Here is a 20685-nt window from a genome sequence, read left to right as displayed (position 1 = left end):
TTGTCACGTACCTCTTACACACCCTACGGCGAATGGCGAAAATAGACCATCGAATATGAGCTCAAAAAGCATTGAGCTGATACTTGTAGATCTGCTATTTTCACAACTTTAAATTATTAAAATGATTGGATTTTTTTTCCTTGAGGAAAGATTTTCGTCTCTAATGACATGCCCACGTGTGGTGAGATTATTCTGCTTTTACAACCAGCAACTGTAACTGGAGTCACTTTTTGCTGTGACTCATCATTTATATTGATTACAGCTGACCAAAGCAATACGGCAAGTATTTTAATCACCCGTCTGAAAATAGCCGATCTACAAGCTCACAACGCGTCGCATCGCGACGCGTTGTGAGCTTGTAGATCGGCTATTTTCAAATAGCTGATGTCTATATGTTAAAGTGCTCATGTGGCCCATAGTCGCTTCTTTTGGGCTGGTCTTCCTAGACCTGGTTGCTTGTTTCTCTCACAGGATCTGGCAACACTGGTCACAGTCACTCAAACATTACATAAATGGGTCATAAAATTAGGAATGGACTAAATGTAGAGCAAAGAGATGCTGGGGCAGGCAGGGTGTGCGTATGCCCAGGTGCATTTTGTTATAATTGTTCGTACATATGCGTCGTCTCAAATTCAGAGTGGTTATTGTCAACTTGCAATAAGGAGTAAGACCTTTACACACCTATGGGTGACTTGGAGACGGGGGTCTCCAAGAAAGCTGGTGAATTAGCCCATTCAATCCGGGAACGCATCTGTGTAATTTTAGACGTCTTTGGCCGTTCAAAAATAGCAGATCTACAAGCTGGTAGCGCGGTACTCGTGCCGCTCTACGAGCATTTTTGCAAATCTTTGAATATATGTATTTTTAAAGCAAACATTTTTAACTCAAATCTTTGCTTCATGGGGATTCTACAAATGTCTTCTAAATCCTAACAGTTTTTTTTTATGTTTTTACTTATGTTGCCATATCAGTGGTTCTCAAACTTGACCCCCAAAATGATGTGTATTTGTCCGCGGTCCCCCACCCCTCAAAGTATTGTGTTCCAGGGACCCCCAGAAGCAAAGATTTGAGTTAAAAATGTATATATATTCAAAGATTTGCACACATTTGCCATGATTTAAAAAAATAAATGCTGATCTACAAGCTCAAAGCGCTGCACTTGGTGCTATGAGCTTGTATATCTGCTATTTTTGAATAGCTAAAGAAATCTTAAAATGAAACAGATGCGTTCCAGGTCTTAATGCATTAGAATGGCTCAAGGTATGAAGGGGTGTGTCCCCAGTTAGGTGATTTATATATAGTTGTGGTCTACAACAATAACAAAGGAAACTCATATTACAACAGAATAAATAAAAACACAGCAAAAAACGAAATACTGTGCGTACTCAAGACAATGTATAACCAAAAGTAACAAACAATTTGCTGGCCCTGAAGAAAGGCTTATCAACTAAACAGATTCCTCACAAACTAAACGGCTTTCTCACAGATATGAAGCACACACAGTCACTAAACAAGTGCAACCCTAGCCCATGACAACATAGATACTCTCACCTTTGTGCATCTACACACAACCACACTCACAACATGCAACAACTCTCTGTCCTGGCTGTAATCAGCATCAGCTGCTACACCACTAATGACTCATTTGGAGCTCCTGTGATGTAATTTGTTTTTTTTTTGCTTTTCAAAAATAGCTGATCTACAAGCTCACAATGCAGCGGCGGACTGGCCATTTGGCGTACCGGGCAAATGCCCGGTGGGCCGCTGGGCCAAAAAAAAAAAAAAAAGTTTTAGGATTATTACGGTAATTTCCGGATGATTATCATGGCAGAGACCTCCATCACAAGGCTTATAGGCAGGGGTGCACTTCACTTTTTAGGTCTAGTACTCAGAAGAGCACCTGGAGATGTGACTTGGTGTGCACCAAATAAATGGTCCCGTCCCGCCCCCCCCGCCGTTTTGTCAACAGGGGGGGGGGGCATAGTTTGCGTGTCTGTGTGTCAGGATGCGAGGCAACAATCACATGCAGCATGCGTCCCCTCCCCCTGCGCCTAATGGCTGTACTTGGGGCCGACGCGTGCTTTAGCGTGATTGTGTGAGTGTGGCTTCAGGAAGTAAATTCCTAGCCTCGATCTCCAGGCTTTTATTTTTTAGTTTTGCTAAAAAATAAAAGCTTGGAAATTCCTGTCCCAGCTGTTGGTACGCAAACGCGCCTTGCGTCGTCTGATGTGCCGCGCATTATGGGTGCGCATGCGCACCTGCGAACCAGCTATGTGCACCCCTGCTTATAGGCCATTTCTACATGCATCTCCTCTAACAGACAGTAAGTGCAGCATGATGTGGCGGGTGAGGGAGGAGGGGGGAGGGAGAGAAATATGATTTCCAAGTTCGGGACCTTTTCTGTCGTTAACGCTTTGACAATTAACCTGGCACAGTGCAGCCCTCACCTTCACTAAAGGTTCCCAATGTCTTACCCAGCCTGTTTATGTAAATGTATGCCTGGTGTTTCTCACTCTGCTGCACGTCTGACTGAAACTCGTTTAAAACGCCTCCATGGTGGTGGAGTTTAGGACCCCCCCCCCCGTACCCCACCATTCAACAGTTTTTTTTTAACCCATTAAGACCTGAGCACTGTTCTACTAAATTTTAAATCCTAACTGTTTTCTGAAAAAAACGTGTGTTGCTATATCAGTGGCGCTCAAGCTTTTTTCATGTCAAGGACCCCCAAAATGATATGTATATTTGGCTAAGGACCCCCCATCTGAAAATATTTTGTTCCAGGGACCCGCAGAAGCAATGATTTGAGTAAAAAAAACGCTAAAAAAATGTATATAAGATTTGCACACATTTTCACGATTTTTCAAAAATACTAGATCTACAAGCGCACTTAGTGCCGTGCTAATGAGCTCGTATATTTGCTATTTTTCTTAATAACCAAAGCATAAAATAATGGTTAAAGTGGTTAAAATCCCCAAATGACCTAGACGCTTTTCCCGGTTCGAACGGGTTAAATGATGCGACTGTCAGCCAGGCTGCCTGAGGATCCAGTACATCACACACAGGACAGGCCCGTGATACACCTTCCTATTACAGGACGGTCCTCCCCAAACACCCCCTGTCAAACCTGCCCCACCCCCCTCAGGGCTATGGTGACATATACTGTTAGTAGGGACAGGATTTATACACCAGTGTTTTGAAAGTGTCTTTTTAAACACATGAACCTATTCTGGGCATGTCAAAATGACAAATAGACCAACACTCTATCTACAGTACAAGCTCACAATGCGTCACAATGAGACGCATTGTTGACTATTTTTTGGGGCCAGGGGGCAAAGACATTTGGTGTAGAGGGAAAAAAAGGGACCCTGGCGGAGACGGCCAATGAAGTATATAAAGTATGGTTTACGTGTGGAAACAATTCAATTGAAATGAAATGAAACTGTATATACTTGGTTATATTTGCCTTGTCTTGCCGTTTAAATTAGTGAGGCCAGTATCATCAAAAGAAGCTTCACAAGGTAACAAAAATTAAATGAAAACAAAAAGAGATTAACAATGCTGTTTGTACCTTTGATCATAATGATTTTCCACATCACAAAAACATCCCTGTAGCCTAGATCAACACATGAAACAGACCTACTTCCATTTCTAATGACAACCTAACAACACATCTAACCCACAGTACTTTATCTAGTTGCAATTCTCATCTCAAATCTAATCCACACCAAAGAGTTTGATCAGGAAAAAGTCCAACGTCCCTGTAGTAGCGTCGACTGTAAGAAGAATGGGCAGTCCAGTCCAGGAAACAGGGTCTTACCTAATCTATTGTTTGACTCACCAAACTTCAAACTCACCAAATTAAGCCTGCACATTAAGCCTGCACGATATTAGGAAAGCATGCAATATTCGATACCGTTGTTGAATACCTCGATAACGATGTCTCACGATAAGTACAAAAAAAGAAATATTAGGCCTGATGACATTCAGGATGGAAGTACTTGATATCAACAGAAAACGTTCAGCTGGGCACACACACAAACACACACACATGCACACACACAGACAGAAACCTTTACAGCTGCCGTCAATTTCAACTGATTGTCTGTGAAGTGACAAATGCACATACAGTCAAGCACTTAACGAGCCATCATTAACCTAGTGTTACATGCGCATTTGGGTTGAAAACATCCACCGAGAGATCGCAACTTTAATCTATTAGCAACCCACGGCCACGTGGATTTTAGTTTGGCCGATTCGAGATGACAACAGCAACACCTTGGTTACATACAAAGGTTAGTAGCCTATATTCTGGTCGATCGACACGGTCACGACCTTTTTCTGTTCTGGCCCCACAGTGGTGGAATGAACTTCCCACTGATGTCAGGACAGCAGAGTCACTGCCCATCTTTCGCCGCAGGCTGAAAACCCACCTCTTCAGGAAACACTACCCTTCCTCTTTGCCTGGCTTACTTCAGTAGTTGTACGAACTCTTGTTTTATTGTTGTACTGTTTTGTTGGATCTTGTTTAGTCAATACACTTTTTGTATTAGCTCGTGCTCATTTGATTTGGCTATTTTGTCTCATCTGTTTAAGGAAATAGGTAGCTGATATATTGCACTTTTACCTTAGCGCTAGGTATACTCTTGGTTGCTTGTTTTGGCAGGAAATGCACTTAAGACTTCTGGTGATTAGTAGTTTCGTTCCCTACCTATGTTGAATGCACTTATTGTAAGTCGCTTTGGATAAAAGCGTCTGCTAAATGACTGTAATGTGATGTATATTTGAGATGTAGTATTGATGAGCGCTCCAGTCTATCCAAGGAGAGAGAGAGAGAAACTGTGTTGTGTTGTGTGTGTGTGTGTGTAAGCCCGGTGATGCAAGGTTAGTGTGTGTGAGACTACTTTTTACTGTATATGGTGTGAGAGCAGAGGGGCGGGGAGGAGCAGCTGTGCTCAACTTGGTTTATACTTCTCCACTCCACAGTGCCTTACCGATGGGATTTCTTAATCGGCAACAACTAGACATAATAATATGCCATTTACCTCGATAAATGCTGTCTCCCGCGATACGTATATCGCTCATGTTGATACCTCGATGAAGGTACATTTCGATACATCGTGCAGCCTTACTGCACATATTCCAAACGAAGTTGAACCTTTTTCAGCTTTGGCAGGACTTGCTCAATCGGAAAAGAGTTAATTGAGGAACAAACTGTACTTGCTGCGACTCTGCTTTGAGTTCTATGAACTATGGATTTTAACCATGGATCCCTTTTGTTTGACTGCATCAACCTCTGACATAATATAATAAGTAAGCCTTGCAGAGCCATGAGGGCCATAGGGCAGGAGCCTATCTCCTGTTTCTGTAGCGTGAGGCAGCACGATGTACAAGTACACCCCCTGGACAGGATGCTAGTATGTCGCAGGGACTTACCCCCAATCAAACCCTTGATGCTGGGCACCAAGCAGGGAGGCATTGGGTCCAATTTTTTAGAATCTTTGGTATGACCCAGTCAGGGATCGAACCCCGACCGACCTCCCGGTCTCAGGGCGGACACTCAAAACCTCTGACATGCTATGACGTCATTTGTGCTGGAGATTTCACCATTGCTGGCAACAGACACAGCGTGTGTGACAACATGTGTGCTATCACTCTCCATTAATTAATTGCTTGGCTGTGTTCGTAGTCGTTCAGAGAGGGGTTATAGAGGTATGTCCCTCCTAATCTATTCAGCCAAACTTTCTTCAAAACTGTCCATGGTACAGTACGGTGGTGGCAGATTGCATAAATAAAACAACATGAATCACAAGCACATTGAGTGTCTGAACATTCACATGCACGATGTTCGTGTCGGTGTCTCTGTAGTGATGTTTTGGCTCGTTCAAAAAACTTGGGAGGTTCAAGAATAGCCGAAACGAACTTCGGCAGGACGCCAATGACGTCATTTTGCACCGATATGACGTATAATTGTTCTTATTGACTTATTGAGATGAAAAAGGTTTGCCATTGTTAGGAGAATGTTGCAGGCTTCAAGCCTAATTCTTGCAACGTCGCACAGCGGTGTCGCACGCCAAAACTAGCAGACCTACAAGCGCACAACGCGTTGCATCCGTGGCACGTTGTGAGCTTGCAGGTCTGCTATTTTCAGGGTATGACCCAGGCTTCAGCCTACCATGCTGACTGAGCCCTACTTATCCTACTGTACATGTGGATTTTTTTTTAGGTGCACTTGCCTCACTGTGGTCCTCCTGTGTCGTGTAGCAGCTCCACTTTGTACATTTTGCAGCGAACCCTCGTCAAAGTGTTCTCATACTTTGAAAGATTTGAGTTGCAAACACGTTTTACCTGGTGTAGCTGTCAGCTCCGTCTACTACACCGTCAACTTGCAAAACCAAACTAAACAAGACTGAGGGCCAGCTTTACATGTGTCAAATCTTGTGTGCATTTGGCTCTAGCGAGGTGCGCAGAATTAACCCATTGAGACCTGAGTCGATTCTTAAAAATGTTTTCTAAATACGTTTTTTGAAAAAAATCAACAACAAAAAAAGTCAAGATTTTTCAAAAATAGCAGATCTACAAGCTCATAGCGCGGCACTCGGTGCCGCGCTATGAGCTTGTATATCTGCTATTTTTGAATAGCCAAAGAAATCTAAAGTGACACAGATGCGTTCCAGGTCTTAATGGCTTAACGTCTGAATTACTATGGCAGCAGCTAATTATTTAGCTGATTATTTCTTGATTCTCGTCCTTGAGACTTACCGGCTGTGTCTCTTCGCTGCAATTACTGTCATCTCCACCTCAAGCGTCTGTTAATACAGCCTTCCTGTGCTTAATTGCACCTGCTTTTAAGAGGCGGGGACGTTCCATGCGAATCTGATCCGTAAATAAAAACATAATATCTGATCCCGTCATTTGTGTGACTATCCCATAGATGCATGTCGTGAAAGCTTGTATCTCTTTTTTTTTTTATAAATGAAAGGCCGATTTTATTCTTCTGCCATTTGACAGTGCAGACAAGCTTACAACATGGCACATCGCGTTGTCAGCCTGTATTTTTCAATACGTTTTGGAAAAGTCTGCATTTTTGGGTACATTTGCGCCCATAAATGAAGCCCAAAATAGGGACACCAGGTTGAAAGCGGTTAAGTCTGTCTGTGGGTTTTATGAATATTTAACCAAAGAAAAGTATTCAAGTAAAGTAAACGAGAGCTTGTGACTAAATAATAACTACACTGGATGCATTGGAACACATAACAGGTTATTTTCCCCATTTCCTGGAAAATAACGGTGTCGGACATGCAAGAGTTCTGCCCAACAGCGAAGCTATGCATGAAGGAGAGCGGCACATTTTGTGGTGACATGCAAGGTGCGCTTCCAGGCAGGTGTGCCTGTTTGATAAATGATATGCAGGTTTCTAGGCGCCGAATGCGTCTGGAATGACGTGCCAAAGGCTTAGCAAACCTGGCCCTGAGAGTGTAAAAGCTAGCTAAACCCAAGTGAACTGACCGATATTGTTATATCCTTAGAGCCCCACGCTCTCACTGGTGGGGGCTAAAAATACTTTATATATTCACTGAAGGATCAACTCATACTGTAAATAACAGCAAAAGTTTTAAAGTGAAATGATGTAAAATACCATAATTAAAAAAAGTTACACTGCCTTTATTGGCCTACGGGTGGCGCTAGAGGAAAGGCCATGGGGTCACCAAATAGGGTTCATCCTCTGAAGGGCAAGAGGTGCACTCAAGTCAGTAGTCTTTAATCACTTAAACCCTCTATTGTTAGTAAAACAGACCTTAAGTTAAAACTGTACCCTTTGTCTTGGACCGCTTTTTTCCACCCACACCAAATCTCTTTCCAAATATAGCCTCTACAAATCTACAAGCTCACAATGTGACTTGTTGCAACATGTTCTTAGCGCCTTGTTTATATAAACGGTGCATTTCTATAGCACCTTTTTACCAAAGTGCTTTACAATGTACATTACAGTACTGTACATTCACATACACGGACACAGAATGCTTCGCGACACTTCTAGATCAGCTATAGGCTCTATGCACAGCAGCCATATTATCACTTCCTTCACAGGTGTTACCAATGATACTAATGAAGGCTCTGTTCCATTTAGTGTAGCACAGTGGTTTCCACGACCCCCATAACTCTTGAGAGTGTACAAATGGTGTGGAGTGTACAAATGGAACCAAATGGACTCTTACGGGTCCATTTGGTTCCATTTGTACACTCTCAGAGTTACATTACACACCAGTAAGGTCATTTGGAAGCCCATGAGGGTCCCTGGACCCAACTTTAGACCCACTGGTGTAGCAGGGTGTTTCCAGTGAGTCAACATGCAACAATATCAGCACCCTGACTCTGTTTGACCAGAATGGAACAGAGCCTTCATTAGTATCATTGGCAACACCTGTGAATGTCTTCACAATATGGCTGCTGCGCATAGAGCCTCTTTTTGCTGAATGTTCGCCTGAGAACAGGGGACGCTAGGGTTCACGTACAGCAGTCAAGTGCCTTGCTCAAGGACACTTCGACGCAAAGCAAAGGAGGGAGCAGCTGAGAATCGAACCGGGACCCTTTCAATCCCCAGACATCAACTCCACCACCTGAGCCAGTGTTGTGTGGGTGTTCGGGGTTCCAAAGTAACATACAGACGGATGGACAGATGGGCGGGATGGACGGGCCGACGTTTGACCTACAAAGTCGACCCAACTAATCCATACTGAAGTTCGCTGCCAACAAATCTCACGTCGTCGATTTTGAGGACGTTATCGATCAGTTGTTGCAGGCCACGGCAAGGACTTCAATTAAAACGGCATCACTGCGTCAACGTAACTGAAAACCCAGACCATCATCAGTTCTCTCTGAACACGAGAGGAATCAGGGACACTTTTGTCTCAGCAGTGTGTTTTTGTTCACAACCAAACCACCTCCCGGGGACTGTAATATTAGAAGTGACTGACAGCAGTGATTGCCCCGAGGTTCTGTCTGTCTGTGTGTGTGTGTGTGTGTGTGTGTGTGTGTGTGTGTGTGTGTGTGTGTGTGTGTGTGTGTGTGTGTGTGTGTGTGTGTGTGTGTGTGTGTGTGTGTGCGTGCGTGCGTGTGTGTGTGTGTGTGTGTGTGTGTGTGTGTGTGTGTGTGTGTGTGTGTGTGTGTGTGTGCGCGTGCCAGTGCAAGAAAAAGTACTCACATTTTTTGACTTAAATAAAAGTATCAATACTGCAATGTAGAAATACTCTGTTACAAGTAAAAGTCTGGAATTCAACATTTACTTGAGTAAAAGTACAAAAGTATTGGTATCAAAATGTACTTAAATTATCAAAAGTAAAAGTACTCATTATGCAAAATATCCCCCATTACATAAGTCTTCACACGTTTTCAATGACATCTTTAGAAAATAGCCTACAGATCGGCTATTTTCAAATGGCCTAAATGTATATGGGGCTGAAGTGGTTACTGTACGTTTTGTAATAATAATCAAAATCTACTAAGTAACTTGTAACTAAACTTTTCAAATAATTGTAGTGGAGTAAAAGTATAATATTTGCCTCTGAGATTTAGGGGAGTAGAAGTAACAGTACTGAACATTGGAAATACTCCAGTAAAGGTAAAGTACCTCAAAACTGTACTTAAGGACAATACTTGAGTTAACGTACTTAGTTACTTCACACCGCTGGCGCGCGCGCGGTGCAGTGATTAAGCTAGGCGGCTGGCTGTGAGGGTGCGCGTTGTGTGTTGTGATGTGATGTGTCGGAGGGGGGTGCGTCCTTCCACACACACACACACACACACACACACACTGCGTTCACGGGGTGTTTTCTCTGGTTATATGTGGAGGAAGTGTGGAGTGCGAGGTCACTGCCTGGCTGCCGGGGCCCAGCGGTCCCCAGAGGGCCCTTGGAGGGAAAGGAGGCAACGTTTACTGGGGCCAGACAGACGTCTGACAGCAGCACTTGACACCAAGCCTCTATCCTCAGCCAGCCCTCCACACTGTTCTCTCTCTCTCTCTCTCTCTCTCTCTCTCTCTCTCTCTCTCTCTCTCTCTCTCTCTCTCTCTCTCTCTCTCTCTCTCTCTCTCTCTCTCTCTCTCTCTCTCTCTCTCTCTCTCTCTCTCTCTCTCTCTCTCTCTCTCTCTCTCTCTCTCTCTCTCTCTCTCTCTCTCTCTCTCTCTCTCTGTGCTCCCATTCCACTCCACATACCCTTCTTTCCATCTGTTCTCATTCTTTCACTCATATCTCACGTCTGTCCCCGTCTTCCTTCCTTCCTGACTCGTCTCTCTCTCTCTCTATTCCCCCTCCTCTTGTCCACACCCCCCCATCTGCTGATGTGACGTCTGGATGAGGTGACTCACACTATGGAGGGGCAGGTGAGCTGTACTGTGGAGAGGGTCAACGGCAGGTCAACCCTGAGAGGACCAGAGATGAACTCAGGACCAGTGGTGGAAAGTAACTAAGTACATGTATTCAAGTACTGTATTAACCCATTAAGACCTGAGGCGATTCATAAAAAAAATCTAAATCCTAACAGTTTTTCGGAAAAAAATATAAAAAAATAATTTTCACGATTTAAAAAAAATAGCAGATCTACAAGCTCGTAGCGCGGCACTCGGTGCCGCGCTACGAGCTTGTATATCTGCTATTTTTTAATAGCCAAAGAAATCTAAAGTGACACAGATGCGTTCCAGGTATCAATGGGTTAAGTACAATTTTGAGGTACATTTGTACTTTACTTTGAGTATTTCCAATTTCCAATACTTTTACTTCCACTCCGCTACATCTCAGGGGCAAACGTTGTACTTTTACTGCACTACCAATGATTTGAAAACTTTAGTTACTAGTTACTTTGCAGATATATCATATCATTATCATTACATTATAAAACATACATTAACCACTTCAACCACCTGTTTTATACCTAGGGCTATTTGAAAATAGCCGATCTACAAGCTCTCTCCGAGATCGCTTGCTTCAATGTGATTAGATGTGTTGGCAGGCATATTATAGCACAGTTGTTTTGGCATAGCACCGTCGCAACGATTCAACAACGAAAATATTTCAAAACACGTCTGCACAGCCATGAAGACAACCTTGTTTCGTTTGTGATAAACGGGGCCTTGCTGGAAAGCAAATGACTGGCTTTGCTTTGCTTTTGTTTCCTTCTCCTTCGCTCTACTTTTTTTTTTACACACACAGACGCAGGCACAGACGCACACACACACACACACACACAGAGATGTCAAACGAGTGCGTCTCATTGGGCGAAACACAGGAGCCCACCCTGGTTCTTTTAACCCATTGAGACCTGAAGCCGATTCTACACGTCTCCTAAATCTCAACAGTTTTCTGAAAAACGTATGTTTCTATATCAGTGGTGCTCAATCTTTTTCATGTCAAGGACCCCCAAAATTATATGTATTTGGCCGCGGACCCCCATCAAAATATTTTGTTCCAGGGACCCCCCAGAAGCAAAGATTTGAGTTAAAAATGTTCGCTATAAAAATATATAGATTCAAAGATTTGCACACATTTTCACCATTTTTCAAAAATAGCAGATATACAAGCTCGTAGCGCGGCACCCTATGAGCTTGTATATCTGCTATTTTTGAATAGCCCAAAGTGTAAAATAATGCTTTTTAGCTCAAATCTAAAAATGACACAGTTCCAGGTCTTAATGGGTTAACTCTCTGCTGAAAGATCAGTAGCGAGAGAATCAGCTTTTTTCTTTATACAGTGGTGTATAAAAAAATGGCATTGTTCCAAGACTGTGGAGGTCTTTTCTTTCCCATTCAGGGCAACTTTAAAAAAAAAGAAGGGGGGGGGCTGCTCACTTTCTCCTTTTGATCTGCACAGACAACAATATCCAGGGGCGACGCCCAGGAAGCTGGAGACTCATACAGTAACTGAAGGCAGATTTCCCCGAGACGGGAAGAAATGAGAGTTCCTCCTCTCCAGGGGTCTCTGAGCCCCTGGCCCACAGACTGTCTATACCTCTGTGTGTGTGTGTGTGTGTGTGTGTGTGTGTGTGTGTGTGTGTGTGTGTGTGTGTGTGTGTGTGTGTGTGGGTGGGTGGGTGGGTGGGTGTGTGTGTGTGTGTGTGTGTGCGCGTGCGCGTGCGTGCACACGCACACACAAAGGTGTATACTGTATGTGCCTCCATATTGTACTGTATAAAGCATTGGTTCTCAAAGTGGGGTCCGGGGACCCCCAGGGGTACTTGAGGGGGTTCCAGGGGGTCCCCAGCTAAATGATGTATAGGAACCAAATGGACCCTTATGGGTCTGTAACTCTGCGAGTGTACAAATGGAACCAAATGGACCCTGACGGGTCCATTTGGTTCCATTTGTACACTCGCAGAGTTAAGATAACATTGATTTTACAACAGGAATTGGGGTCCCAGAGATAGAAATGCCATTAAATGGGGGTCCGTAGCCCTAATGATTGTCAAACTGGGGGTCCTTAAAATGTATCTTTTCAAATGGGGGTCCGCGGGCTAATAAGTGTCCATTTGGGGGTCCTTGACATGAAAAAGTTTGAGAACCACTGGTATAAAGGAGGGTTTATAAACACACACACAAACACCTGCGTACTCCTATTGTGTGCGTTTACTTCGATGTGAACCAAGGAGAGGAGAGGAGAGGAGAGGAGCTGAGTGGAGAGGAGAGAGGAGACGAGGAGGAGGCAGGAACGGCAGTCGATTTATTACAGTTCTCAACATTTGTTATGCCTCTTAACACACACGGCAAGAGACGTATAGTCAGATATATTGAATATCCATATGAAGCATCCTGCCTCTCTTACACCGGCTGACCCCTCCAGAAACATAACGGATCTCTCGGCCCGATAGGAAATCCATGGACGCTTCAAAACAATCTTAATCTCCGCCGACAGTTCGCTCGATACGTTTCAATACGAATTCATCAAATAAGGCCCCCGTCGAAAATGGCGAAGCCCCGTTTGACGAGGGGGGGGAGATGATTCGGTTCTAAATCTCTGTGTCGCGTTTTAACCCATTGAGACCTGAAGCCGATTATACATGTCTCCTAAATCCCAACAGTGTTCTGGAGAAAAAAAACCTTATGTTTCTATATCAGTGGTGCTCAATCAAAAAGGAGCAAATTAAGTACTAAGTATTGAAGGTTAAATGTCTGAAATTAACAAAAAAAACTGAATTTACACAACACAAAAAATATATATATTCAAAGATTTGGACACATTTTCACGATTTTTTCAAAAATAGCAGATCTACAAGCTCGTAGCGCGGCACTCGGTGCCGCGCTACGAGCTTGTAGATCTGCTATGTTTGAATAGCCAAACTGTAAAATAATGCTTTTTTTTTGCTCAAATCAAAAAACGTACACAGATGCGCGCCAGGTCTTAATGGGTTAAATAAGGTAGTGGTAATGTAACGACGCGAGCACTGCCTCGGCGCACGTCAAAGTGTGTAAGTAAGTACTTCATAACGACTGTACAATCTCACGTCTGAGATTTGAGTGATACCAGCAGCGCCAGGAACAGAAAAAACATCCCGGTAGAATATAAAACGATATCTATAGATCAGAAGTGCTGCATGAACCCGCGAGAGAGAGAGTTATTAGCAGTTATGGTTATAGCTTCGAGAAAAAAAAAACAATCTGAATTGAGTCCAAAGCACACTCCCTTTCTCATACAGTACATTACAAATGGAGCCACTTCAGAAAATGCCTCTTAATGATATAATGCGTTATTGTTTTTTTTTCTAGCTGGTGGAAAGACTTTTTTGAAGCCCATAAGTTTAGTTTGAACCGACCTGAAACAAAAAGAATTCTAACGTTTGTATTTTCTATCTGATTTGATCTGATCGGATGACACGTAGACAAGTCACATAATTAAAATGCACCGCAGACATGATGTCCTTTGTGGTGATGTTCACATCCTGACAATGATTAATTTAAATCGTCATTGTATCTAATTTTATTCTCCCTTTGCCTTAACCCATTGAGACCTGAAGCCGATTCTACATGTCTCCTAAATCTCAACAGTTTTCTGAAAAATGTATGTTTCTATATCAGTGGTGCTCAATCTTTTTCATGTCAAGGACCCCCAAGATGATATGTATTTGGCCGCGGACCCCCATCAAAATATTTTGTTCCAGGGACCCCCCAGAAGCAAAGATTTGAGTTAAAAATGTTCGCTTTAGAAATATACATATTTCAAAGATTTGCACACATTTTCACGATTTTTCAAAAATAGCAGATCTACAAGCTCATAGCGCGGCACTCGGTGCCGCGCTATGAGCTTGTATATCTGCTATTTTTGAATAGCCAAAAGTGTAGAATAATGCTTTTTAGCTCAAATCTAAAAATGACACAGTTCCAGGTCTTAATGGGTTAAATGAGAGAACATCTAATTATGGCCTGATTCATATCTTATTAAAAACCATTTCAACGGGCTTTGGCAGCCTGCCAATCTTCACCCTCACTCAGACGAAACACAGGAGGACTCTGGCGTGATAGAAAACGCTCATTAAACATGCAAACAGATCATTTCTCGCCTTGCCGCATCCCCTCAAAGACAAAGCTAACAAACGAGCTCGTATAGCGGATAATTCTCGGACCAATTATTATTTCTGTGGTCGTTGTGTTGCATTGGGTTTCATGGATTCTCCACTAACTCTCTCCAAATACCGCCGCTGTCGTCGGGCGGAAACCTTGCGTGTCCAAAACTGTTACTTTTCAGAACATGAACCTGCGTTCCAATGGATTTAATGTAGTTATTATTATTTCAGTCACACACTCTTGTTAATACCTATTAGTAAAGTGGTTTGCGAGATAAGCCACGCACACACACACACACACACACACACACACACACACACACACACACACACACAGAGAGAGAGAGAAAGAGAGAGAGAGATATCTACTACTTCTAGACAGTTCACCCAACAGGAGCCAAGCCATAAAAATATATTTGTAGCTGTTGCGCCATAATCTCCTCTCTATCTCTCGGGCCTGTTTTTGTGCGAGGGCCGAATTGTGCTCTCTCTAAACCTCTCTCTCTCTCTCTCTCTCTCTCTCTCTCTCTCTCTCTCTCTCTCTCTCTCTCTCTCTCTCTCTCTCTCTCTCTCTCTCTCTCTCTCTCTCTCTCTCTCTCTCTCTCTCTCTCTCTCTCTCTCTCTCTCTCTCTCTCTCTCTCTCTCTCTCTCTCTCTCTCTCTCTCTCTCTCTGACAACTACATTTTACTTGAATCAAGCACTCATTCCCACAAGTATAAGCCCCTCATCAGCAGTGCCTGGTACATTTACTGAAGCACTCCTCTTAAAGGGCAAGACCACTTTGGTAGAGGTTTGGGTTGTGTAGTTACCTTGCCATGATGTAACCCCAAAGGAAGGTGGGCAAGAAATCTAAAATAATTTCTCCATGGACTAGAAATTGATCCTCATTTACTTAAAGTGTACGGCAAAACCGCTCTGGAGGAGCTCTTTTAGCCCGTAAACGAACGTGGACAAAGTTGATTCAGACACTATAGAACATCGCAAAACCCAGTACTGTTGGTTTTTTCAATAAACATGTCAACTTCCTGTTGATTTTACTATTTGAATATCCGGATCCAGATCCGTGGATCCAGTCCGGGTTTTCTTCCTAATAAAATTAGCAAAATCAATACGAAGTTGACATTTTTATTTAAAAAACTAACAGTACTGGGTTTGGTGACGTTCTATAGTGTCAGAATCAGCGTTGTTTGCGTTCGTCCAAGGTAACACAACCCAAACATCTACCGAAGTGGTCTTGCCCTTTAACCCATTAAGACCTGGAACGCATCTGTGTCACTTAAAATGTATTTGGCTATTGAAAAATAGTAGATATACAAGCTCATAGCGCGGCACCGAGTGCCGCGCTATGAGCTTGTAGATCTGCTATTTTTGAAAAATCGTGAAAAAAAATGTTTTTATATTTTTTTCAAAAAACTGTAAGTACAATTCTGATGAAATCCTAATGAAAAGGCTGAAACACACTGAAACATCACCTCAGCATGGTGTCAGTGTTGTTGCAACGCCAGCGTGTCGCACGCGCAGTGGCGGAAAGTAACTGAGTATATGTTTTCTTCGTAAATTAAAGGAGCAGTTCACCCAAAAAGTTACTTATTTTCTATCAATTGCACACCCCACGAAGCCTTGATTTTTGTTTGTTTTTGTCGCATTCCTGAGCCAAGAATCTGATGACCGGGACATCCTTCAATAGGAGACTCAGTACTAGACTCTCTTTGAGTCTCCTGCCAGTGACTACACCGGGCATCACATTATTGGCTTAGGAATGCCACAAAAACATGCAGACAAAAATCTTGACAACACAATGTGTTGCATTGTGAGTCCTTGGCATGGAAAGATTTAGGAACGAACTACTGTCATAAACAAGCAAAAGTAGAATTTGACTGATTATCTTCCAAAAAAACATACAACGACGATGACATATTTTTTCACCCTTTTTTCAGGACACGCTCAGCACTCAGCAACTCTTCATTGAAGGAGTTCATTCAGTGTGAATTTTCTTTGCTGCCTGGTGCTGTTACAGTAAAGCCACTGCTTAAGCCACTGCTTATCCATGCAGTACTTAAAGCTGCAATCCAGAACTTATTTTATTGAATAAAAATGCTATTGTAACCAATCTGTGTAATTTTGCACTACAATGATTTGAAAACTTCAAGTTAAAAGCCATGTTATACTAATCTATTCAAATATAGATGCGTTGCATCGTGGCGCGTAGAGTGACTATTTTCTGAATAGGTGCTGCTGTAAGTATATTTTAATGGCAATCATGTTGTACCTTTAGTCAAGAAAAATGTTACTAGGGAGTACTTGGAGTGTTTAGTCCACATGATAAAGACATGCATTTAACCAGAATATAATACTCCTACTGTAGGTTATTAACCCATTCAATCCGGGAACGCATCTGTGTCATTTTAGATTTTAGCTATAACCATCATTTAAAACTTTTGGTGATTCATAAATAGCAGATATACAAGCTATACAAGCTTGTAGATCTGCTATTTTTGAAAAATCGTGAAAATGGGTGCAAATCTTTGAATATATATTCATTTTTAAAGCAAACATTTGTAACTCAAATCTTTGCCTCTGGGGATTCCACAAATGTCTTCTAAATCCTAACAGTGTGAAAACGGATGATCTCAAACTTTTTCATAACAAGGACCCCCAAAATGATATGTATTTGGCCGCGGACCCCCATCTCAAAATATTTTGTTCCAGGGACCCCCGCACTCGGTGCCGCGCTATGAGCTTGTATATCTGCTATTTTTGATTAGCCCAAATAAATCTAAAATGACAATGACTAAAGGATCCTAACGCTAGTAGCTGCACTGTGTTTGGCCCTAACGTAAATCTGCAGGAAAACCAGAACGTTTTTTTTCTCCACTCCAGGCGAGCTGCATCAGAGCAGATATACTGCACTGAGGTTACTATAGGCTAATTATGAATGATTACTTCTATAATATTGAATTACATTGTTGAGGGTTTCTGCTGAAGAAATAATATTCCGTTAGGCTATGTAATGTAAGAGAATAGTTAAAGCAATCTGTTCTTAAGCGGTTGTCTTTTTTTCCCCTTCTAAAAGAATGTAAAAGAACCATTATGAATATTAAATCTGCAATCCTTTTATGTCTCTCTGTATGAGGGAACAAAACTAGGGCCCACAGGTTAAGAACCACTGCTCTGCGATTACAGATTGGTTACAATAACATTTTTACTCAATAAAATAAGTTCCGGATTGCATCTTTAACCCATTTAGACCGGGAACGCATCTGTGTCATTTTTTTCAATTTCTTTGGCTATTCAGAAATAGCAGATATACAAGCTGGGGATTCTACAAATGTCTTCTAAATCCTAACATTTTCTTTTTTTTTGGAGTGGTGCCAGCCGCTCCTACACTTGACCATGTGTGTGGTCAAGTGTGTCCGTCCGTCCGCCCATCCGTTTGAGCACGGCCTCAACAGCTGCAGCTGATTGCAACACAAGGATGCAACCAGTTACAGTCAGTTAAGTCAAAGGCACCACTCTCTTCACGCTGGGGGTGATTTTTTAAACGTATGTTGCTATAATATCCGTGGTTCTCAAACTTTTTCATGTCAAGGACCACCCAACATGATATGTAAAAAATGATATGTATTTGACCGCTGACCCCCATCTGAAAATATTTTGTTCCAAGGACCCCCAGAAGCAAAGTTTTGAGTAAAAAAATATTCTCTTAAAAAAACTATGTATTCAAAGATTTGCACACATTTCCACGATTTTCCAAAAATAGCAGATCTACCAGCTAATAGCGCGGCACTCGGTGCCGCGCTATGAGCTGGTATATCTGTTATTTTTGAATAGCCAAATAAATCAAAAAAATTACACACGGATGCGTTCCCGGGTCTGAATGGGTTAAGTACCGCATCGATAGGCAGTGGCTTAAGCAGTGGCTTTACTGGAGCAGCACCAGGCAGGCACCCAAAGCCCATTCACACTGAATGAACTCCTTCAATGAAGAGTTGCTGAGTGTGTCCTGAAAAAAAAGAAGGAAAAAAGAAAAGAAAAAAAACAAGAAGATGTTATCGTCCTTGTATCTTTTTTTTTGGAAGACTGGGGCAGGGCAGGAGAACAGACAAGGATCTGACAAGCCAGGGGGGGGGTTTCTGTGTTGTCTTTCATCTGAGCGCCACGGAGGGTCAGGTAACGATACCCCGGAGTGGTGCATTGTGGGCAGACATGCCCACAATGCACTGCCAAGCATGTCTGTCTTAACCCGCTGAGACCGGGAGCGCATCATCTGTGTCGTTTTGAGATTTCTTTGGCCATTGAAAAATAGCAGATATATACAAGCTCATAGTGCTGCGCTACAAGCTTGTAGATCTGCTATTTTTGAAAAATCGTGGAAATTTGTGCAAATCTTTGAATATATATTTTGAAGTGAACATTTGTAAAATATTTCGTTCAAGGGACCTCCAGTAGCAAAGATTTGAGTTACAAATGTTCGCTTTAAAAATATATATTCAAAGATTTGCACAAATTTTGCAATCTTTCAAAAATAGCAGATCTACAAGCTCATAGCGCGGCACTCGGTGCCGCGCTATGAGCTTGTAGATCTGCTATTTTTGAACAGCCAAAGAAATCTGAAATGACAGAGATGCGTTCCCGGTTTGAATGGGTTAACAAGGCCTTTAATCTGCGAAAAAATATCATTTTCCTCGAGGCCCCATGTTAGAGAATAAAATAAAATAATAAAATAGAATCAGCCAACTCGGTGCATTTCAGGAATGTTCTTTGATCAAGTGACTCAAGGCATGGTTTGTCTTTTTTTCTTTGGTTTGTGGATTTCCATGAAACTCGTAACCCAGTTTTAATAGCACCGTGATTACACTAAACACGACATTAAAAGCCTCATTAAGGTTTTTTGACAGTTTGTTTACTTGCTTTGTTTTGGTAGGATTGTCACTGTCTCATACGGCATAAAAATGTGTCAAACAAATATTCCGGACAAATGTGAGAAAATGTGTGAGTGCAAAGTGGACAAAATTACATCTATATCGTTGCTGTTGGTTGGAAACCTTATAAAGTATGTCCAAAACTGTTACTGTAAAGATAGCCGATCTACAAGCTCAAGACGTGTCCCAATGCACCACATTTTGAGCTTGTAGATCGGCTATTTTTGTCACTTTGTGTGAAAAAAACATAAAAAGTTAAAATACGGAGATAATATAAGACGTTTCTGCCCGACAGCAACGATATACTGTATATATACTGTATATATACTGTATATATATATATATATATATATATACTGTAAATATAAAATGAAAATCTACTTTCTTAAAAATAGATAGATAGATAGATAGGTTCTAAAATGGTTCTTTTGAACCATTTGATCTAGTGAATGGTTCTTCATGTTCCTCACGTAGTTATCTAGAGAACCTTTTTTGTCAAAGTTCTTTGATTAAACAATGTCTTAACAGGCAGACGTTCATCGAAAATACCAGATCTACAAGCTCACAACGCGTCGCGCCGCACCGTGACGCGTCGTGAGCTTGTAGATCTAGTATTCTGGACAAACACATTTCAGCCAGGTTGATGAAGTTTATATACGGTTTAAGGGGTTTAGGGTTCTTTATAGAACCGTTCAAATAAATGGTCTGGAAGGTTCTTTCTGGAACCAAAAATGCTTCTTCTACGGCATCACTCACCAAACACCTTTTGGTTCCAGTCGGCACCCATATTTGTCTGTGTGTAGGGAGCTAATTACAACCAGTTTTTATTAAAACCACGATTAGCCTCGACACGAAGGTTAACCCATTAAGACCTGAAGCTATTCTACAAAAGTCTTCTAAATCCTGTTTTCTGAAAAACCCTATGTTTCTATACCAGTGGTGCTCAAACCTTTTCACGTCAAGGACCCCCAAAATGATATGTATTTGGCCGCGGACCCCCATCTCAAAATATGTTGTTCCAGGGACCCCCAAAAGCAGAGATTTGAGTTAAAAATGTTCGCTTTAAAAGCACATTAATACATTAATTTGCACACATTTTCTCGATTTTTCATAAATAGCAGATCTGCAAGCTCATAGCGCGGCACTCGGTGCCGCGCTATGAGCTTGCATATCTGCTATTTTTGAATAGCCCAAAGTGTAAAATAATGCATTTTCTCAA

At 42.1% G+C, this 20685-nt stretch overlaps 1 protein-coding gene across 1 annotated transcript in view; it reads right to left on the bottom strand.

The window, feature by feature from the left end:
- The window catches only part of tenm1 (teneurin transmembrane protein 1), a gene marked incomplete at its 5' end in the record, with an annotated part of 403177 nt that overhangs the window by 257816 nt on the left and 124676 nt on the right, over window positions 1–20685 (bottom strand).

This window comes from Gymnoscopelus microlampas (genome assembly GCF_963454915.1).
Source record: "Gymnoscopelus microlampas genome assembly, chromosome: 18".
Classification (NCBI taxonomy): domain Eukaryota; kingdom Metazoa; phylum Chordata; class Actinopteri; order Myctophiformes; family Myctophidae; genus Gymnoscopelus; species Gymnoscopelus microlampas.
Note: the sequence above shows the minus strand (reverse complement) of the source record. Positions and strands in the feature narration are given on the sequence as shown.